This window comes from Peromyscus maniculatus, chromosome 2 (genome assembly GCF_049852395.1).
Source record: "Peromyscus maniculatus bairdii isolate BWxNUB_F1_BW_parent chromosome 2, HU_Pman_BW_mat_3.1, whole genome shotgun sequence".
In the NCBI taxonomy this organism is placed as follows: Eukaryota; Metazoa; Chordata; class Mammalia; order Rodentia; family Cricetidae; genus Peromyscus; species Peromyscus maniculatus.
Window position 1 is genome coordinate 112,709,941 of NC_134853.1, and position 24,432 is coordinate 112,734,372.

The window sequence follows — 24,432 nt, forward strand, 5'->3', positions numbered from 1 at the left end:
AAAAAATGAAAGAGGACATGAAGTTGGGGGTAGGTCTAAGAGAAGTTGGGAATAAATGAGAGTAAAATATATTGTGCACCTGTAGGGGATTCTCAAATAATTAATAAAATAGTAAATTAAAAAGAAATACTGTGATGAAGGTGGGTCTGTTAACTCTAGACTATAGTGTACAAGAGACCAAGGCAGGAGAATTGCCCCAAGTTTCAATCCATGCTGTTCTATATGCTTTGTCTCAAAAATACATGAAAAAGGACAAAAAGAAATACTGTGATGATTGAATTTGATCCTGAAAATCGCCAAGAAGTTTACTTACTTTACAGAGTGAGCAGGGGTTATTTAGTCTCTATAGATATGGCGGTGCATGTGTATAAGCCTAGAACTTGGGAGAAAGAGTCAGGAACTTCTCTGAAAGTTTGAATCCAGTCTGGTATTCAAAGTTTAACAGTCCATTGTAGCCCAGATCAGTCTTGGCTACATAGTTAGAGCTGGTATTTAAAACAAAAACAAAAACAAAAACAAAAACAACAACAACAAAAAAACCAAAGAGGCAAGCAAGCAAACAAGCAAAAATCCTAGACATTGATCCACATTATTATTATTTCTCCAGAAGAAACACACACACACACACACACACACACACACACACACACACACACACACACCACACACACACATACCCTAAAGCATGAAATAATATATAAATGTGTTATCTAAAAAGAAACAAATACTACATATTGTTTGCCATATCTTTACCTTTTATTCATGCTTAGCTCTGCATGTATTATCATTTCCATGATCTGTGTTTCTTTCTATCCAAAATTTGAATGTTGAAGTCTTGACCTTTGAAGTGAGGACATTGGGAAGTGAGTCCTTTGGGAGGTGATCATGTCATGAAGGTGTACTCCTCCTAACTGGCTCCCTATGAAAGAGGCTCAAGGGAGTTCCTTTGATTCTGTTATAAAAAGGAGAAAGAGAGAGAGAGAGAGAGAGAGAGAGAGAGAGAGAGAGAGAGAGAGAGAGAGAGAGATAGATCAATAAACCAGGGACCCTTACCAGATAATCAATCTGTTGGTGTCTTAATCTTGTACTCACTGAGCCTCTAGAATAGTGAGAAGCATATTTGAGTTGAAGAGATGTTCTTATATGTGGTATTTTGTCACCATATTTTCCTATATTACAAATATTGCCTCAACTAACTTTTATGTCCATATTCTTCTCTGGTATTTCTCTGGTATTTCCCTTTCTTTTTATTAGAATTTATCTAAATTATACTCGTCCATGTTTTATTTCTGAAGTGCATATTATATTCCTAGAAGTGCATCTGTTATATATTGACAGATAATCCTGTATTTCTCTTCTTTAACTGAAGTAACTTATATGCTCACCAAGAATTTATTGGTATTTTTCATCATTAATCACTGGTATGATATTTACATTTTGATGAAAAAATAATAGCAAACTATCTTTAATTTATTTTCTCTTACATTTACTTACCTGACCTAGTGATCTCAAACATCTTCCTATACTTTTAGTCCCATGACTTTTTTTTGGTTGTGATAATGGTTCCTTTCTTCCCCCAAATGATTTCCAGCATCCTATTATTCAGTTTATTATGTTTTTGTTTGTTACACATTAAAAAAATAATTAATGGAGAAAGGGCTTATTCTATATCACAATTCATTTAACTTTTGAAGTACTCAAATCTGTTATTCTTCTTTTTGATCATATCTGCATAATATATCTTGCCTAAGAAGCCTTTTTAATATCAGATTATATTTTTTAAGTATAAAGATTATAATTTTTTAAAAAAATTCATAATTGAATTTAAAACACAGGAAATTTAATGTGATATACAGTGTTGACTTTGGGTCCACCAGGAATCCATGAGGAGTGGAATCTTCCAATAGAGACCCTCCAAAATAACTCTACAGGCCATGTGCTGAGAATGGTGGCATAGAATCTGGGAAGTTTCAGTTTTGAAATCATCTCTGAGTAGAGAACTACATAAAGATCAACATCCACATTGTGCAGAGATGAGGTTCTTTAGGCACTGGGATATTAAAGGTTGTCTTTTGTAGCTACTATGTGATCAGTGCACAGAGTAAGACTTAACTATTTCCCAGCTGTGAGCTTGGGGGTCCTGTAAAGATCAGACCAGAAAATTGAGCCAGTACCCTATTAGAGAATTTTCACAAGTGTAGTTTAGGAATCCCAAGCAGTAAACATCAGGTAGCACAGAGCTGCAGCCTATGTTGTGTCCCTAGACTTTGACCACGACTTTGCTCAACCTCCTGTGCTGGTGTTTTTTGTTTTTTTTTTAAGTCACTGATTGACATGATTCTTACTTGCATGACAGAGATTGTACAACAGGAATGTATGGGCACAACAGCTCATGCTAGCCACCTAGAACTGTTCACAAACTGTCCATTGTCTAGTATAATCTGGATTGTCAAGAATCTATACACAGAGAAAGCCACCCTTACATCTCCTAGATGGAGATTCCTGTAATTTAGTGTCAAAGGATTAGGGTGATAGTTCCGGCTACTGTTCAGACTCCTGCCCTCTTGAATATATTCTTACTATTCTGGTCTGAAGAGTGAATTCTATAAATATCAGCTAATCTGTTTTGCGTACTCTATGACACTGTTTAAAGTTTTAAATGATTCTGAGTAGAATTTAGAATGGCCTTATAAATAGAGAAGAGTTTACTTATTCCAGTGACTAGACTACTTAATTTAAAATAGAAAATCATGTCTTTTCATTGTCATTAAAATTTCATTTTGATTATTTATGATGTATAGTATGGATACATGAGGACTTTTATGCACTGTAGGTTGAACATATTTCCCGTTCTTTCTTACCATACTTGTTCTACATTCTTGTTCTGTTTCCCATGAATTCCTGCAACAACAGCATATTTTAATCATTGCAGCTTTAAATTGTTCAGTGTCTAGTAGCAGAATGATCTCTTAAAATGCAGGTCAGCTGCATTTTTTCAAAGTCATCCTCTGATGTTCAGGGAAAAATGGAAATCCTCTGATGGTCTATAATGCTTGGCCTGACTTGGCCACTGTCTTTCTAGCTATCTAAATTAACATTGCATTATGTGATTTGGTGTTAATAAACTGATCATCCAAGAAATTCTGACAAGATGATATAAGAGTAAAAATCTGAGGATACAAGTGAATTGCAGCCCAGGTACAAGGCTCCTCACTGTGTCTGGTACTCTCCCTAAGAAGATGCAGATACTACATGGCCAGTGCTTTTAAAGGGCTCTGGACTGCTCAGTGCGAAACTCCTCTTCATATACTTTGCATCATGTTGAATTATGTTCTTATTAGTCTTGGAAAATTTAACTCAGAGGTCTACCATTTGTAGGAAATTTTTCCTTTTATAGCATTTTTCTAGTCTCCTACCTGTTTACTCGTGGGTCCCTTAAGATTTCTGGAGAATGATGACATCATAACATCATCATTAACATCACCGTCAGTGTCATCTGATACTAATATTTATTTAAATTGCTTTGTGGTATTTATAAATATTTCTAGTTTTTAATACACATTATATACTTAAACAGTTTTTAGCTTTCTATCTGATAACTATTCATTATTTATTGGGGGCATAGACATTATTTAACTTGAGTCTCTGTAGCTCGCACAGAGAATGGTGATTATAGCAGCCTGTACACATATTTAAGTGAATCTTAGTTTTGGTTATGGTGATCTAGGTTTTAGAGGTAGCTTGATATGATCAAATTCAGCATGGCTTTGGTTCTTAACATGCAATGCAAGGATCTAACTGGAACAAAAATTTGTTTTATGAAAGCCACTAAAATATTTGTCAAATGAGAAGCCTTTGGGGATTTGATTCCTCTTTCCTGTCTGTGTGTTTAATTCAAATTGGATGAAAGACTGATAGTCATGGATTTCTGCTATGGAAGGAAATGTGATAAAAGACTTCTTGGCAAAATAGTCACAGTTTTTCAACTTGCAAATTAAATTATAGTGTAGATTTGCTATCTTGCCCCCATTAGCTTTTTGCCCTCGTTGGCTTCCTGAGCCACTGGGGATCAGATTTCTTGTGGTCCAGTTTAACAGACTATTGATCATCCCTCCTGCTTTGCCACCCTCACCTCTCACTACAGACTGGCTTGTGTGAAGAGGGAAGATAACTCCTCTGTGCTTGCATTTACAATAGATACATTGTAAAGGGAGGCAGTTATCTGGGCTTGGATGTAACAAGGCTTGCCAATTTTGGGGTTGTAAGCTTCTGAGAATACTTATTCTAAAGTATTAGAAGACTAGGTGAATCGATTTGTTTTGGGTCCATCTATGTTCCCTAGGGTGAAATGGAGTAAAAAAGGGCTGAAATTAAATCTGGTAATGATCTTTCTAACATTTTTTACCCAACTTTAATCATATTGACTCTCAAATTTAAAATTACATAGTTGACTTTTAAAACTTACATTTCTCTGTGTGTAATTATGTACTCAAAATATTATAGACCTTAAAACCACAGAAACAGCATACATATATGAGCTGATTAACCATCAAGAGTACATTTTTTTCCTTTTATGGCTACGAATTGTGTTTTTCTTGTCAATGTATTGTGTTTTTCTTGCCAATGCCTAAATGTTTATCTCCATAAGTCACTTCTAGTTGTAAGCTGTGGAAGCCCCGAAACTGTTACAGTCACAAATAAGCCTTGACTTCTAATACTTATAACATCAGAGCAGTGATGCTCTGTAAGCAGAATGGCAGGAACCTCTAAACATGTGCAGGGCCATTTCACTGTTTTGTCTGCAGTCCATCTACTTGCCATTTAGCAGAAACAGATAAATTAACATCAAATAAAGCTCTGAGCAGTTATAGAGAACAATGCAGTTAGTAATTGTAAACCCAGCTTAGTCTTAACTCATTCCATTAAAGCAGTAGGGGTGCTTCCTGGGGATAGCAGACATTGTTCCTGAGAATGTGGTAATTGTCCTCTCAAAAAACTGTGCTCTAGTGAATATGGAAGGTGTAAATGATCTGTGAGGATGATGTATGGGCAGTGGGGAGGGTCTGGATGCACTTTTGAAAAACACTGACTGTTGTATCAGGAGTTTCTACTGTTTTGATCTTAGTTATGGTTTTTTTTTCAGTCATTTTTTTTGCCTATGTAATATTTGCATTCTTTATACAATATGCGTAGTAGTAAATGAGTCAGTTATTTTAAGAAAATGAAATGACTAGAAACATTTATTTTAGGTGGGAGCCTTATAAGAGCAAAAAAAAAAAAAAAAAAAAAAAAAAAAAAAAGAAAAGATACGTCACCAAAGTCTGGAACTTTTCCATTGTTGATGCCCCTAGATTGTTTAAAAGGTATTCGAAACAGATTTTCAACATGAAGCAACTTGTATTAGGATCTAAATGGGTTCAGATGACCTTTAAGAATCAATCACTTTAAGTTGAGTTTCTCTTTTGCTGTCATTGAAAGTTATGCATGATGAGAAAATTTAGTCACTGACACAGTTATTTTTAGCTATCTAAATCAATTCTGCATGTAGTCTTGAGCATGGCTGTGTCAGGGACATTGTAAGTAATCGACATAAAACTTTGTACCTGACTTTGGCATTGCTATTTAAATACTGGCTAAATTCTACTCAGACAACAGAATTTTAGGAATGTCTTCTTGCCTTTTAAATTGAGGATTCAAGAACAAAAGGAAGCTAATGGGTAAATGGACTGCTGTTGGTCTCATGGCTGCCAGGAAGGAGATCGGGTAATGGCTGTGCAATGCTCTCTTGATGTTAACTAGGTATGGTGGAATAGTGGATGTGAGTTAGCCTGCCCATGGTGTGCTGAGTGTAGAAACTGATCAATCCTGCTCTTAGCAGGATCACAAGGTCTTTTGGCTTCAAGTGATGTCTTAACTTTCTAAAACCTGCTAACTTTTCTCTAGGGCTCAGGGCCAGAAGAAAGCACCCTCAGTTCTGACTCTGTCTCCATGTGAGGGTGAAGAAAACTTCCCCAAAGCAGAGACAGAAAGGTGATTGTTTTTAGTTTCTGATGGAAGCAGTTAGTTTACCAGAAGAAAACAGAAAATCTTTTGAGATATTCTCTTAAAATTATTTATCTTGTGTTTAGAGATATTTTGCCTGAATGGATGTGTATTTGTGGCTTCTGTCATGCTTTAGACAATCACATGAAATAATATGACACCTTTCCAGTGACCTGGATACTAAAAAGAAAAGGAAAGTAACTTTGTCATAACTCTGTACATACTTGCACTCGACAGAGTGTGTGGCTTATAGATGTATTCAGCACTGAATGGTTAGATGAAGGAATGAATGTGTAAATAGTGAAGAATACTTGATGTGAAGTCCCTCTAAATTCCATATATGACTAAGATTAGCTTTTTGTCCTGTAAGAGGCACGACCAATGAACATGCTTACTAACTGAAGTTCTCTTTGTTGCCAACTTTTTAATTAGTTGAAATCAGTCTGACTCCCTGTCCCCTAATACCTTGCACAATTGCTGGCACATTATAATGCTAATTACTTGTATGACTGGCTGGACACCGGTACATTTCTTCCCCTGTACTCCAAATCTTGCCTTCTCATGTCTACTGAAGTTCCATGTTTTCTATGAATCTTACTTACCATGTCTCATTCTTTAACTCAAGAGGCTCCCTTCTCTTGAAACGTGGTGTGTATCACCTTCATCACTTATTTGATTCCACATTTTTTTATTGGCTTCTATAAATGATAGTGATTTCCCTTTATCTGCTTCTGAGGTTTATTAGGAAGGAAGAATTAAAAGAGACCGGATTCTTTTGGAATATACTCATTCCATCATAAATTTTTAAGAGTGATGGGGCTATACATTGTTTGAATAGTATGAGTACAATTAGGCCAAACTTTCCTTAGACTGTCATGTCCAGTGAATTTGAGCTGCCATCCTGAGTCTTGCCATTCCAAAGTTTCTCTCCCATGTTCAATTTAAGATCTCCAGATATATTTATTGACTTCAAATGATTTGCTAATATAGCTTCATTGAAATAGATCTGTAAAGTCTATTACTCTATCACATCAAAGGACCAGATTTCTCTGAATATTACTGCTATCACTGATATTAGAGTTACTTTAAAAAAATGTGGAGTTCAATATCAGGGTCTTTGATCATCTTTAAAATCACCATGGCAAACAGGAAACATGGCTATTGCTGATTTCACAATTTTTTTTGTATGTAGAGAGAGAAGAGACATTTTCCTTCCACGTGACAGCTTTACACCAAAGTAAACGTGAAGAATTTATTTTCAAAAATTGTAATAGAGATTGGCTCAGAGTATACCACTAGCTCTTTTCCTCATGGTATACCAAGGTGCCTGCATCAAGAGTTACCACCATCAAATGTTTCCTAACCATTTCTCTGTATAATATTCCAGAATTTGAATTTGAACCTTATTATCATGTATATTGAAATGTTTTTTTTCCCTCTTGGGGACTACATGGTTTTCCCCTTGATTTTGTTTCAGCTGGATTTCAGTTAGCATCAAAGATTTCATGGAGACATTTTCTTTTTTTAGAAAGTTCCATGAACCTCCATAAGTTTATAGAGTAGCTGGATTTGAGGGGAAAGAATGTGTCCCAGTTGCACTAACTACCTGTGCTTTAAGGCTTAGACATAACTCTCAAAAAAGAACTCTGCAGTACTTTGTGTGGCTTCTTGTTGCTTGCTTTGTATACTGTGCAGTCATTTATTTTGCTGTTTTGCTATCATGATTCTCTACGTAGAAACTAACATTTTTCACCAGGAACATATTGAAAGCTTAAAATGATAACCTGCTTTACTGAGCACATAGCTACCATGGCACTCAAAATGAAAACAATTCCAAAGTTCTAATATGTTTGTTATACATAATTACCTGAATATTATGTTGATATTAAAATTAAGATTATGGAAACTGTTGAGTTGGCTCAGCATTTATAGGCACTGGTGACTTGAAATGATCTCTGGAAGCCATTGATGGTGGTAGGTTATGAAAGCTGTACAATTACATTAAAGTACTTATAAATTACTAAGTAATAGAAATGGGGCATGTCATAAATTTATGTGTTCTACTCCATATTCTGAAATACATTGTATAACCACTTAAGTTTTGGAAGGGCACATAGTCCATTACTGGAAAGTCTTAGATAATCAAATGCTGTGTCCAGAGAATGGTGCAATACAGTTCTTTGCTTTTCACCTCAGGTCACTGTTAGGTCCATTATGAGTCCATTTGGATGCAATTCAAAAAGTATCTTCTGTCTGGGGCTTTCTCTTGTCTTCCTCCTCTAATGTCCCCTTGTCTTTATTTTCAGATATTCTTCCAGAGCTATATCTCTCTTTCTTCTTGGCTTTGGCCCTTAGGTTCCATTTAGGCCCCCCCCCAAAAAAAAAAACCCTAATATACATCAGTGTGTGTGTGTGTGTGTGTGTGTGTGTGTGTGTGTGATTTCATTTTCAGACATGCTTTGTGTCTATAAGGTGTACAAGCTTTTCAAATACTAAAATGATCCTGATAGGATGTAATAATTTTTTTTCTATCTCACTTTAATTTTGCTAACGTGCCACAGATCTCTAGTGGTGATTCGTTTGCTTTTCTCCAGAACTAAGTGAAACAAAAAATAAATTCTATTGTCCCACAATTACTAGAGTTGGTCCAGAAAGGAAGCTTACTGATGGATTTATGGTATATTTACTAGAATAGTAAATTGAACTTAATTTTAATTTCTCAAGCATGTTTGTGAAGTACATCCCATTTATATGATAGAAAATTATGCAATTAGAAAAAAAACCCTTAAAATCCAAAGGTTAGAAGAATTCTTACTGAGAAGTAAGTTGAATCCCACATTGCTGAAATGAGGTCTTCAAGACGAAACAACTTGTGATTAGTAGAACCAAGTCATTATCAACATCTTGCAGGGGGAGGGCCTGGAGAGATGGCTTTTTCATTAAAGGCACCTGCTGCTCCCACAGAAGAACCTAGTTTGGGTCCTAGCACCTGCATGGCAGCTTAGAACCATCTACAATTTCACTTCCAGGGTATCTGATGGCATGTTCAGGTATTTATAGACACAGCACATACATGGCTATAAGACATTCACCCAGACAAATGTACTACACATAAAAAAAAAAAAACATTTCACAGGGAGACACTTGAGCAAGACAGGTAAGCACAGACACATCTCTGTTCCTTAAACAGCTCTGCCATTTCTAGTTTACTCCATGAAACTAGTCTTTCACTCCTGTCACCTCACTGTCCTTTCTAAAATGGCAAGGGGAGGTTCGTGTCTGATGGTAATGGTGCTCAGATACCACATGGAAAGTATGTGGAACAGATGCTGTCAAATAATGTTACCAGTGAATGATATTTCCCTTTCTTCTCAATTATTCTAATTCCGGCTACAAAGAGAGCCTTCTCACATTATCTCTTGGGTTATAGTATTATGCTTTATTATGGTTACATATTTGCCTAGTGTTAGGGTCTGAATTATTTTCTCAAAATTAATGTGTTAAAATCATCCTAGACACCTGAATCTTGGACTGTGAAATTGGAAATAGAACCCTTAAATAGACGATAAAATTAAATCCGGGCCATTGACATGTTCCCAGGCCAGTCTGGCTGCTGTCTGTATAAGAGGAGGAAGAGAATCCAGGGTGAGTTTGTGTTATGTGAGCCCACCAGAGTCTGTTGAAGGATCTCAAGAATTTATTAAGGTATAAAATGAGGATAATACACTCACTGATACAGAATAAGGAAGATACGGCTGCTGATCCTGCTGGTCCAGCTGCCACTCTGCTCAAGGCAGATGGAGGCCAACTGCAAGCCACTCTCAGCCTCTGGAATGGGTCCCGACCACCCAAGAGTCAAGTACTAGACAAAGCCATGCCATAGGGCATGTGACCCAAAGTCATTGGCTGAATGGAACAATTTCCCACAAGTTTGTACAGAGAAGAGGCTCTGTGAGGACACAGTGAGCAGGCCCCAATACTGAAGTTAGAAAATTTGGTGGAGGTTTCTGAGCCTTAAGGCTTCAAGATGTAGACTTCTTAGCAAATGCTCTAGCTGTTACAATGGGGCCAAAGGGAAGAATGGTAATTATGGAAGAGAGGAAGTTCCAAAGTAACAAAAGATGGGGTCACTGTTGCAAAGTCAATTGATTTAAAGGATAAACATAAAAACATCAGAGCTAAATTTGTTCAAGATGTTGCCAATAACACAAAGACTGTCACTGCTACTCTTCTAGCGTGTTTTATCTCCAAGGAGGGCTTTGAGAAAATCAGTAATGTTGGCTGTTGACACTGTAATTAGTGAACTTAAAACAAAACAAAATAAAACAGAAACAGTCTACACCTGTCACAGTCCCTGTAAGAAATTGCTCAGGTGGCTATGATTTCTGCAAACAGAGATAGACAATGAAAACATCTTGTGATACAATGAAAAAGGTTAAAAGAAAGGGCATCATCACAGGGAAGGGTGGAAAAATGCTGAATTAGATAGAAATTATTGATGAATTAGAAATTATTCAAAGCATAAAGTTTGGAAGAGGATATATTTCCTCATATTGTATTAACACTACAAAAGAACAAAAATGTGAATTTAAAGATACCTATGTTCTGTTGAATGAAAAAAAAAATAAGATCTAGTGACCAGTTCATTGAACCTGCTCTTGAAATTGCTAATGCTCATCAGAAGCCCTTATTCATAATTGTCCAAGACATTGATGGAGGAACTCTAAGCACACTGGTTTTGAACAAATTAAATGCTGGTCTTCAGTCAAAGCTCCAGGGTTTGGGGACAATAGGAAGAATCAGCCTAAAAATAGGGCTATCACTACAGGTACAGTATTTGGAAAAGAGGAGTTGAATCTTCATTTTGAAGATGTCCAAGCTCATGACTCAGGAAGAGTTGCAGAGACCACTTTTACTAAAATGACATGCTTTTGTTAGGAAAATGTGACAAAGCTCAAATTGAAAAATATATTCAATTGTAGGAGCCAAAGGGGTTGAGAACACCAGGAGAGCACAGTTCACAGAATCAACTAAGCAGGGCTCATAGGGGCTCACAGAGATGAAAATGGTCATCACAGAGCCTGAGTGGGTCTGTGCTAGGTCCTCTGCATATATGTTATGATTGTGCAGCTTGGTGTTTTTGTGGGACTCATAACAGAGGGAGTGAGGATGTCTCTGACTTTTCACTTTCTCTTGGAACCTCTTTCCTCCTACTGGTTTGCCTCACCCAGCCTTGCTATGGGAGTTGTTCTGTGTGTTATGAATGTGTGTTGCTCTGATTGGTTGATAAATAAAATGCTGGTTGGCCAGTAGCCAGGTAGGAAGTGTAGGCGGGATAAGCAGACAAGAAGAATTCTGGGAAGAGGAAGGCTGAGTCAGGAGTCATCAGCCAAACACAGAGAAAGCAAGATGACAAGGCAGAACTGAGAAAAGATAACTAGCCATATGGCTAAATATAAATAAGAATTATGGGTTAAATTAAGTGTAAGAACTAGTCAGTAATAAGCCTGAGCTAATGGCCAAGCAGTTAAAATTAATATAAGCCTCTGTGTGCTTACTTGGGTAATGCAAGTGGGAGAGATTTGTTCCGACCATGGGCCAGCCAGGACACAGAAAAACTTCCAACTCCACAATCTTGATGTGAGGGTTTGTGCCTAGACTTACTGTCTTGTTATGCCATGGTCTGCTGATATCTCTGGGGGACCTGCTTTTTTTTTTTTTTTAAAGGGAAACTGAAGAGAAATGAATCCAGGGAGATAGGAGGGGGGATTATGAGGAGTGGAGGGAGGGAAACTGTGGTCTGGATATATTGAACACACACACACACACACACACACACACACACACAAAACCCTAATAAAATAAAATAAAATAAAATAAAATAAATAAAAAAGAAAAATGTATTCAGTTAGACACCACAACTAGTGATATGAAAAGGGAGGGCTGAATGAGTGACTGGCTAAACTTTCAGATGTAGCTGTGCTGAAGGATGGAGGGGCAAGTGATGTTAAAGTGAATGAGAAAGCCAGAGTTATGGATGCTCTCAATGTTGCAAGAGCAACTGTTGAAAAAGGCGTTGTTCTTGGAGGGGGCTATTCTCTGCGTCAGTCCATTCCAGCCTTGGCTTCATTAAAACCAGCTGATGAAGATCAGAAAGTAGGTGTAGAAAATATTAAAAGAGCATTCAAAATTCCTGCAGTGACTATTGCTAAGAATGCAGGTGTTGAAGGATCCTCCATAGCTGTGTAAATTCCGCAGTTCCTTGGAAACTGGTTATGATTCTATGCTCAGAGACTTTGTGAACATGGTGGAAAAAAGAATCATTGATCCAATGAGGGTTTTAAGAACTGCTTTACTGGATGTTGCTGGGGTAGCCTTCTTATTAACTACAACATATTTAGTGACAGAAATTCCTACAGAAGAGAAGAACCCCCCCCAAAAGGGAAGTAATGGGAGGAAATACAGAAGATAGCATGTTCTAACTCCTAGAATAGTAATTTCAATGAACTCTGATGGGATGCTCAAGGCAAGTCCTTCGCTGATAAGTTCAGAGAAGTCACCTAAAGAAAATGACTGAAGAAAAAGTTGGCTGGCTGATCAGTTATAACCATCATTGCTGGTTTCCATTGACAATATATAATGGTTTATTGTTACCATTGTCCATGACTACAAATAATTTATTTTTTAGTTTTGAATAAAGACATTTGTACATTCCTGATACTGGGTGAAAGAGCTGTATACCAGTGTCCTGCTTTAGCTTAAGTCATGGAGGTATTTCTACTGTTCTGTTATAGTCAGGATCATAGTGCTTGCATGCCCAGATAAGATGTTCAGAAGCAAACTTTCTGTGGAAAGAAAGAATAATTGTGTACAAAGCAGAGAGGTATCCAGTTATGTGACAACCTATGTGTAATAAAGTTTTGTTTAAAGTTAAAAAAATAAAAATAAGATAGCTTGATTAAATGAGTATAATTCTAAATAAAATCTTCATTTTTCAGCAGAGGCTAATCCACTTGAGGGAGAGCACTGTAGTGTTTTCCTTTGCTGTGGTAGCATGTGAACATGGACTTTTGGGTGAATTTTGGAGTTCACCAAGGCTAAGAATTGTATTTAACATTTGCTTTTCTTCTCTCACAGAAACCCAGCTGTTCAGGCTACAGACAAGAATACAGTGATAATGAGCATTATTAATGATACTTTTTTCTTTCTGCAAATAGTGTCTAGAGTTGTCTCTTTTATGAAGTCATAGAAGTAAACACAATTAAGAGCTCAAAGATTATTTCTTATTGCTTGTCCAGACATAGGAAGAGAAAATTAAATCTTCAAATGTAATTTTTGAAATTAAGATTAATGATGATGAATATCTGATCCTCTCATACATGGATGACCTCATGTTGTTTGAGACAATGTGTGGGGGCTTCTAGCTATCTTTGCCATTAACGAATATGATTGAGTTATTTTAAATGTAGTCAGGATACAAGACCCACTTGTCTGTGTTGAAAGTTTGCCTTGTATTTTTCAGAGGATCAAAAGCAGGCATTTGTGAAAGAAAAAGTCAAGTGATTTTTTTTCCTCCTCACTTTTAAAAATTGCATTAGAATGTCATTTCTGGATTATGGAAATATGGGAGAAAATGAGTTATCCTAATTAATTTATGGCAGGGCATCAAGATATGCAAACATTTCACAAGGTTTTCAATATTTTCCAAGTCTAGAAGCTTAAAGGCAAACTTAGTGATGAAGGAGAAATGTGCTGAGCAGTTAAGGATACGTTTATTACTGGGAAAATATAGAAAAGGTACTTAAGTAATTAGCACAGCTACTTCTTTGTGAGCAGGCATGGTCTTCTCATGTCCCCTCAGCAATGTGGGCATGCACATCTGCAAACAGGCAAGGGATGCTTTCTACCATCTCATTATCAGAACTTCTTGAAGAGTTTTTGAGTGTTAATTAAAACCCATGAGATTTATTTACATAGCTGTGAGTAAAAGGTATTAAATAACCTCCAACATACCATCCAATGCCAACAGTCTATAATTCTTTTGTGTCTGTCAATCCAAAAAAAAAAAAAAAACTGGAGGCAAATATGAGGTCATTCAGGGAGGCTGTCGTTCATGCTGGGCCTGCAGAACTCTTACAGCTAGTCTCTGCATAAAGGGCAGTGATTGTCTCATGAGTCCAAATTCCAGGTCTGAGCTCCAAGATGGAAGCAGTCTCCAGGACGAAGAGACATGCAATAAAACTGCTGCATTAAGGAACTGATGGACATTTCTAGGGCTGCGTTTGATTTACAAACTCCATTGTGGTGTAACCTGCCCCATATTTGTTGAGATCACTGATTAGAGAGTTGGAGACATACCACCACCATATCTCCCTGCTGGACCAGAAACAATGAACTGGAACAACTGCATCAACTTAAGTAAGTGTGTTGCTTTCCTCCCAAACACAAAAGCAACATGCTTTGTTTCATCCCCTCCCGGCTTCCTTCCTTCTGGGTTGTTTCTTCTCTCTTCTCATCAGAATCCACTGCCCATAGGGAAAGTGTGTACTCAAACTGTAAATATCACAAGAGTGAGCTGCCATGCTTTTTTTATGTACCTCAGACCTCACTTAGCAGTAATGTCACTGAACAGTATTTGTTTAATGAGCGAATAAGTGAATGATTGAATTTGTAGATGCTGAGATTTATAACCACAGCTATAATGGTTTCTGGACCAGTCTCATTAGTCAAGGTAAAAGAGCTCAAGAAAAAGGAAGTGTTGTGTATGTTTATGCATATTTATAACTCATCAAGAGAGACAGAGTTATTTTTACTTTATCCCAAAATAAAAGCTTTGCATGTCTCATTTTTTTTTCTTGATCATGTTCAAGGTAGGATGGCTAAGAGAAAGCCAAAATGAAAAATGTTTAAATTTCTAGGTGTTCCTTTAAAATCATTTGGTTAGTTTGAACAGAAAAGACTATTTTAAACATTAGTAATATAAAGGCTAGGAATTGGAGAGAGCAGAATTATCATGGAGTGTGGTTTGCTTTGGACATGGCTGTTCCAGCTAGTGGCTTACCTTTGCTCTTCCCCTCTTCTGCCAGGCAATAATCCCAGCATTTTCTTGGGTTTGGTATACCCTTTCTACAACTTTGGAATCTGATGCAACTGAAAAGCTATGCAATAAGCATCATTAGAATGGGAAACAGCCTCACATTCTGCCTTCACAGAAATAGAGAGAAAAATCACCTGCCCAATGAGGCTCTTTCTCTACCCCCTGCCCTTGTTAAAAATAGCAGTTGCAGAATTTCATTATGAATCTGTATGCTTCACTTATCACCTTCCTGTGGTCTAAGAAATCAAAGTCCATTCTGTCAGATGTCACTCTTGGGGTTCCCATCCCTATTTGTGCCTTCATCTGCCACCTCTATGCAGCAATTTCCCAAGTCTGTATTCAGTTCAACTTTGTCTGCCTTTGCCAGCATCTTGAATACTAACTAAACAATGTTTAGTTTAAAAACTTGTTTACTTTGATCCTTGGCATTGTATATTTTCATAAGAAATAGTCATATAGCATATATAATCTTGCATGTCTCAAAAAGGATGTTTAACTATTTAGTGGATTTTTACATCTTTATTTCTTAGCAAATGTTGCAGTGGACTTTTTTCCCCCTGATAATAATATGGAGTGTTAGAACAATTTTCTGGCTGCCTTTTTTTATTTTCTAAATAAAATGCAAAGTAGGAATGACATGTACATCTCTTTCATGTTGAGCCCACAGAGTGAGTTTTAAGAGATATCTTTCTCTTTGAATTAGACTCCGAAGAGAACTGGTACTAACATGAGGAAATGTTCATCTTCAAGGTTCTAATCACAGGGTTCCCACTGTCAAAGACACAGAAGGTACATTGAAAAAGATATTATCAAATACAAGGGCTAGCTTTTTAGTAAAACTCTTCAGAATACATTTAAAGATTTTATCTCAAGAGCATGTTTTTGATCAAGGATGTAAAGACACTATTTATACATCTCAGAAATTCTTACATTTTCATGTATATCTCAGAAATTCAAAACTTTTATGACTTACAACTTAGTTCTAGATCTATATCAGAGTTTACTGATTTCTTCTTGATTTAACCAAATCTCAGGTTTGAAATGAAATTGAAGTATATATGACATATTTCATACCCACTCATCAATCTGTTATAAAATATTTGAAAGATATATGATCCATGGTGTAAGAGATTTATTTGCACAGGAGATAGTTCTCTGGACAGCCTTTCTCATTCACAAGGTGCTTGTCTACTATACGGCTATCAATCCCCATTGCCCTGGTAGTAACCATGGCAAAGAGGGAACATGGATTCATGGATTTATCTTTCAGCCTGACTGATCATAGAAGTGCACTTTTTCTCCCATAGCTACAGGGAGGAAATCATCACCCACCTTTTCATACCCTAGGAATTTCAAACCTTGGGCTTACTGTTGCCTAACTGCCTGGACTCTACTTCAGTATAGTTGATCTGTGTGTGTGTGTCTCTCTGTCTCTGTCTCTGTCTGTCTCTCTCTCTCTTTGTGTGTGTGTGTGTGTGTGTGTGTGTGTGTGTGTTTGTGTGTATGAATGTCTGGGAGTGTTGGTGGTTGTCCAGCTCTGATGCCTCTTTCACAAGATGTTTGCTTTTTATCTATACAAAAGCAATTTCCCTTTGCCATGTAGCTTGACCACAGTAACTATCAGAAGCTTAACTTGCTTGTGGTTTAATTGAAAAGCACATGTTTTAATCAAAAGCATGTATTTTAAAAGTATTTTTAAAAAATAGAATAAAATATACTAAAAGATTTTAGAACAATTACTTTGAACATATCTGATAAGACTGTTTGACCTTATATCTAAGAGACAACATGCTTGCCTTTGGAGCTTAGATTTCCTTTCCTGTGCTCTATTTAGATGTATGACATACCTCAGTTTTGCTTCTATGCTTCATTGTGTTTCTAGTGCCTTAACTCAGCCACAGTTTAAGGCCAACATGGAAGAGAATGCCCTGTTCTGAGTAAGCCAACTTGCAGCTCTTTCAAGACCTTCTGTGCTGGTTTCCTCCTCTCCTGCTGGCCATACATTCTGAACATTGTAAACAGAAACCAACATCAAGTTCTTCTTCTTCTTTTCTCTTTTCCTTTTTGGAAAGTCATTCTACAAATTTAAAGTGCTGAATTAATTTAGTAAGACTTGAAGTGACTGGAATATTGGTGATGGAACTGCATTGATCAGATGGTAACAACTGCCAATTAAAATGAAATAAATTAAGTTGGGTTCAAATTAGGCGAATTCAATTCATTTCATTTCAGCCCAAAATACTGAGCACCTGTATTAGTCAGGGTTCTCAAGAGGAACAGAACTAACGGGATACACACACACACACACACACACACACACACACACGGACACATTAAGCTAACTTTAAACTAGTAACAACAGCAGGATCGCTCCTGTGAACCAAGAACCAGATGGTTACTCATTCCTTGAGGCAGGGGGCCTCATCAGCTACATTGTTCCCACAATGACTGTCTCTCACTGGGTAGGTAAGGGAGACAAGCTTTAGTTTCTCAGTACACAAGGCTGAGTGTGTCAGTAGTCCCAATGTGAAGCCTGGAAGCTTCCTGGTGAGTTGTTGGTCCTTAGCCCATGATGAAATCTTTGGAACTTTGGTGATATCAACAAAGGAATCAGCAGCAGCAGCAGCAACAACAGAACATATTAAGTCAGAGACAGGGAAGGCTAAGAAAGATAAAGCTAAATGATCTTCCTTCTGATACACCTCCTTCTAAACAATCCGAACACTACGGAAAGGAGCCACACACAATCAGGGTGGGGCTTTCACATCAATCAAGAAAATCAGGATATGTCTGCAGGTGAGGCCCCTTACTGAGATGATTCTGATCTGGGACAAACTGACATTTAAATCAACCATAATAGCACCTATATGTCAAACATTGTGCTAGGGTCTGAATTTACAGATAAGAACTTGATTTATATAATATAATAATCAAGATAAACACAAAATAAACTCAAAGGTAATTTAATAATCGGGACAAGAGAATTATGTGCACAATGTTAAACTAACTAGCATATGAGTTATTAATTATTGTTATGTATGCATGAGGGTGTAGTCTATGGTTAAGTGATTATAACAATAGGCTACCTGGATAAAAGTTATGCAGCTAAGATTTTTAGTGATGAGCAAAAGTGGGCTGAGTTAGGGGCTGGAGTTGAGTTTGGACAGAGAAAGAATGCTGGCCACATTGATGCAACTGCCATAGGCTTTTATACACCCATATTACTAGTCTTGGTTGTTTTACTACTAATATTCTTTCAAATAACTATTTTTTTTTACTGAGAATAAGTATTTCAAAGAGTTATATTTTAAGATTGTGCATAAACTAGGAATATACATCTGAAATGTGGCATTTTTGGGTCCTACCATATACAGGGCATCTTTTGGATTCCTGGAATGAAGCAACATGTCTAAAGTATCAGTTCCAAATCTAACAAGGAAAACAATGAGAAATGGCAGAAAGAAAGAGAGCATAAACTAAGACACCTGTGTTTAACTCCTCATTCAGACACACAGACACTTGATTTGGGTTGTTCTAAGTACTGTATGGACAGAGTCTTCTCATGTGTGAGTTTCAGAGTTAAAAGAGAGATCTAGAGCTTCTGCTAGTTTGTAGAATATTCTTTGCTCATACAGAATGACCAGGACTTGGAACTAACACCAGGATCATGGAGTGTGTACTGGAATGAGCACAGGCTTTGGAGCCAGCAAATCTGTGTGGACCCTGGTTGAGTTTCATACAAATTCACGTGAGCAGGGGATCATTTCAGTTGTAATTCTCATTTGCAAAATACCTGATTTGCGGAGCTTGAGTGTTAACACAATCCTGTAGTCAAAATATTTACATAATTCCTGGAATATAGTAGGTCTTTAATGCCAGTTTCTGATCTCTTTTTGTTTTATTCTGACTAGCAGGAGCGAATCAGTCTCTTTCACACAGAGTCTCAGATGATGGTTTGCTAGATTCTGATTACTCTTAGGTCCATACATTGTCTTGTCCCAACATGCAAAGACATGCTAGACCAAGAGAAACAGAGAAGCAAATTAAGGCATCACACCATGAAGATATTCAATGACTACTTCTTTCAGAGATAAAGCCCTTTAACAAATGCTTGTTATAGGAGCCTCAGCTGCATTTCTAACGGTCCTGATCTCTCAAGTTCAGCTTAACTATTACACAGAAGCAACATGACCTGAGTAGTCAGCACACTTGCTGCTAAGGGGGCATTTCTTATGCACAGTATTTTTCCTGCATTTTGCTTCGGAACTGATTTATGAACTGGGGTTTGTAGAGAAGAATCTTCATATGACGTCTTCAGTGCTTTCATACATGTATAAAGTAGTGCCATAAATAATATTACCAGAGGCAGTGTAGCTCAGCGGGCTCTAAATGAGGTGAGAGTGGAAGTCTCTAAGATTTAATGAATGTGTATGCCATTCTATCACAACCCAATGCGTATTGGGATTTTCTGATCTTTTTATTTTTTCTTTTCTCTTTATTCACCAATGCTTTTTTCCTTGTCATTTTATTAATCAATTCAGGCCTAATTTCATACAATCTAAAATTCTTTGCTTTTTTGGGAGAGGTTCTGAGAAAAGGCCCCGATGGCTAAAATTGGAAAGAGTCTTTTATATGCTTTGCTAACATGAGATTACTTCTTCACTACGAAGTTCTGGGTCTGGAGATGTAGCTCAGTTGGTAGGCTGCTCACTTAACATGCAGGAAGCCCTGAGCTTGGTCACCAGTACAGTATAAAACAAGGTGTGGTAATTAGACATTCAAGTTTATTCTGGGCTACATTGTAAGTTCAAGGTCAGCCTGGGCTATATGAGATTCTATCTTTAAAAAAGTTACAGCAAGACACAATTGCTGTCTATGGCTTCTTAAACATATGGTTACCATCTAGAAAAGGCTGGGGAGTTGGAAACCAGAGCAGGGCAGATGTGAGCTCAGTTTATACCTCAATAATGGTGATTTTGGATGAAAAACTTGCTTTCTGTTTCTTCACTTATAAGACTACCAAGACCCATGGTAGAGGATGTGAAGATAGATTTAGCTAATGTAGCTAAACTCTTGAATGGTGTCTCATGTACAAGGTAGGTGCTCATTAAAGGGAAGTCACCATAAGAATCAAAAGTGAGTACAATGTAATGAGTGTCCGTTACCCCAGCGATGGCTCTGTTTTCCAGCACATTATGTAGTGTGCATTCTATGTGGCCAAATTCTCGTTTCTGATTTGGAGGCGTTTTTCATCTCTCAATCTTGTTTGAGAAACAGTGAAAAACAAAGCACAACTAGACTTCTTTTAGAAAGAAAATCTTCAAAAGACTTTTTTCCCTAATAAAATAAAACTTGGGAAGAATTTGGTCATTATATGAAAGACTATTCCTGAGAGAAGGCAGAGCGGTTCATGGGATGTAAGTAATACTATTTCAGCACGGTAATAGTATGTTGCAAACACAAATAAGAGAAGCCATTATAATGATGGAAGTAGAAGTTACTTTTCATGTCTATGGTCTGTTTCATGTTGGTATGAATGGTCAGCACTGGTGTCTGTGATTGCATGAACATGCTGTGATTGCCTGATCTCGGTCAGCCTGGTAATATGACGGACAGGTTAGAGAGTGCTTGTGTAGAAAGGTGGGGATGAAATTGCAGCCACTGAGACAAAATGTTTTTATCCCATTTTATATTTCCGATAAAGTCAAACAGCAGGTCATGTTGGTCTTTGGAAAAGCAGCCAGTGACTTCCTATGCTCAGAGTCTCTATCCCGATTGTTACATACTCATTGCAACAATAGTCAAAGTCTTTACACAGGGAAAGAAAGAGGTGTTACATTGTCAAATGGTTTTGAAAATGCTAACCATTACATCCTCACTAATGACCTTCATAATACATGTTAACATATTCAAATCTTGGGAGAGCCTCACATTACAAAATAACCCAAAGAATAGTTTTATGATTCCCCAATTTTAACCATATATCCTCTCTTTTTGATCCAGTATTATTGTTTTATGTGTCTTGCCTGCATGTAGATGTCTGTCAACCACGTGTGTGCCTGGCACCTGAGGAGGCCAGAGGAAGGTTTCAGATCCTCTGGGGCTGGAGTTACAGATGACTGTGAGCTGTCATGAGAGTGATGGAAACCAAACCTCCTCTGCAAAAGTAACAAATACTCTTAGCAGTTGAGCCATCTCTCCAGACCCTTGCTATATTTTAATAAATATCCTTTATAGCTACTGACCTGGGAAACAAACCTTGGAAAACACTGTAATTAATTATCTGGGAGAAAAAGTTTATGTGTTTGGCAAGCAGCAGCTGTCTGTGACCTGTTTCAGGTAGAGGAATATTTCTAACTTTTTCTCCTGAAATTCAGGCAGTGTGTGTTCCCATTGTTGACCCTTTTAGATTCACATATGAAGAATCTCCTGGAATCATTTGTTCTTGTTCATGATTAATTCAAGTAACTTGCTTGTATTATACTATTAGGCAGAAACCAGTTGTTTCACCATTTTATTTTGTGTATCAGGTGCCAAAGACAGATCCTGGGCTGACAAAATCATTTTGAACATTTGTTCCATAGTTTTATAGCCCCGGTGCACTTTTCTTTTTTAACTAAAACTGTTTTCTTAATTTGAGCAATTCTCCAGGTTGAAGAAAAGTTGTAAGCACTGTTAGTTCTTGTCAGGAGTAAATGGGACTCCAGAGAGTTCTTTGAAATGGGAAACATTTGAACAGAATATCATCTTGCTTTCAGCTGTTTGTATAGATGCAATTTCTGCAATTCTATACCTCACAACTCTAATTTCTCTTCATCTCTGTCTCAGGCTTCCATCAATAATCCTTCTGCTGAAACACACTTGACAAGAGAGGTAGCGTAGACGCCCTTGCAATATCTCCTGAATGTCATTCAGCAATGATTTGTAATCAGGCTTATACATTTCAGGAAGAAAAATGTGAAACTAAATAGAAAATTCAATCCATACCAGTCCAGATTGGACAAGGGTGATGTTAGGAGCATTTTATAGAATCACCTTTTGATTAGACGATGGAGATTTTATAAAACATAAAAGTTCTAGTGATTTTTAGATTCACATTGTTTGTATGTGTCTAAAAGATAAAACCGTCCTGTCATGTTCCTGGGTATAGAAAAGAATTGGCTCTTTTCTGGATCCAATTACATCTATCTGAAGCACTGTGATTTCTAACCACATCTTTTTAATCTAGAAACTACAGGAGATATTTATTCTTCTATCCTATCTTACCAGTATTAGAATAATGGTCCTGTTCTGTGTATATATTAAGCAAGGAACTGGGCTCCTTCTGAGTTTCAGCCGATTATGAAGTAGAATCTGTAATTATTGAATATAAAAACTTAAGAAAATGAAAAAGTATTTTTTTCTGGACATTGAAAAATGTGTTAACTATTATTTATTTTTTCTTTCTGTTTCATTAATGAGAGGTTCTAAAAACTACTAATTATTTTGAACACAATTCTTAATGACTAAATACATTTCAAAAGCCTTATGATACATTTTTCTCTCAATTTAAAATGTACCACACTCTCATACATTGTGTGTAGTGTTCATTCACGGAGAGTATCAGGGCACTATGGGAAAGTACTTACCTGGGACACTTCCCAATAATGAGTGCATCCATGTACCTCACATGTGCTTATAGCACACTACAATGAGAGTATATGCTAAGTTTTGTTTGGAAGAAGGAGCAATGGATAAAGCTTTGCAATGAATGTAAGAATTAGATGAGTTGAGGTGGGTGACCATAAAGGTAATTTTCCTCTCTTGAGAGTGAATACATTGCCTCAGGAATTCCTATATGTATCTGACTGTAGCAGATGAGCCTTATGCCATTTCTGTTGAGGTTTTAGAAGACTCTTTGAAAGAGGTTACTTTGAAAGTGGAGAAACTAAAGGCTTTTTTCCCCCCAGTTAATATAAGTTCAAATTTCCCTCTACTGAATTAGTAGTCACATTTCTTCTGTTTAAATTCTTTATTAACACAACTGTGCACATCTGAGGGGTGGAAAGTGATGTATGCATCTTTAGTACAATGTACAATGACTAGTCCAAGCTATCCCACCCATTGCTTCAAACATATGACATCACAGGCAAGGAGAATGTTCAAGATTTACCTCTCAGTGACAGCAAATGTACAAAACTCAACTATTTGCTTTTCTCAAATAAGAGGAAAACATTTTGAAAGTAGGCTTCACTGTCTGGTGAATTCAAGCCAGTAGTTGAGTGTTGTAAAAGTCTTTCGTACACCTCCTCAGGAATGAGACAACTCCATCCTGTTCTGGAAGAAGCCACCGTTGGATTGAAAGGCTTCTCTGCTCTGGATGTCCATTTGTCATTAGGCCTGCTCTGAAAAGCCTCCTAGGTGTCAGTCAGGGCTGACTTGAAACCTGTGCCTTGAAAACAAGATGGAGGAACTCTTCTCTCAGAGCTCATCACACGTTCCCCACCTAAGGAGATCCTTACAAGGAAGCTGCTTGTGATGCAAACTGGTGAAATAAATGCCTCTTAATGCTCCTTCTCCCTGGGCCACCAGTGATCATAAATCGGATCCCTTCCTCTCATGCTCCTCACTATTGTATGTGTGAAGTCTTCTAATAAAGATGTCACTATTCATTACATATGGCTCATTGAACTACTAAAGCAAAAATGAAAGTTAGAATCCATTTGGAGGAATACAATATTTGACTTTTCCCATTCAAGTGTGGAAAAGATTTAGGACGTAATTGTACTTTCTGAAGAGATTGTTATAAATAATAATTAAATAGAAGAAATACATGTTTTTATTCAGATCACTATTTTTTAAAATTCAACAAGTAACAAGAAATATTATGTAAACTCATGCATCTGATAGTGTTAAAGTTGTATTTTATTAATCTCAGTTGACAGTATCCTTGCTAGCTTTGGCTTACTTTAAATTCTAATTGACTCAGCAAATTTTTTCCTTTCTGGTGTCACTTATTGGTTAGCTATAACCACTGCACTTATTTTATGTTTTTTTTTTCTTTTTTGCTTTTTTCCAAGATTGCATTTTCAAATTTTTGTCAACTGAAGATTTTTCTCTGTGATGATTTTACTATTCAGTTTAATATTTGTAACTGTAGCCACCTTTTAGGGCTAAAAAGATGCTAACCACGGTGAATAGGGCTTGCTGCTGTAACTGAATTTATAATCGGTCTTATTAAATAAAAAACATGGAGCCAAATATAGGAGCCTTAGAGGTCACAGAAATAGTGAGAGCCACCAACCAACCTTACT

General features: G+C 37.0%; 1 pseudogene; it reads left to right on the plus strand.

Annotated features, from left to right (window-relative positions):
* Positions 1–12,514, plus strand: part of LOC102916159 (60 kDa heat shock protein, mitochondrial-like) — a 59,403-nt pseudogene extending 46,889 nt beyond the window's left edge.
* Positions 12,515–24,432: the final 11,918 nt, after the last annotated feature.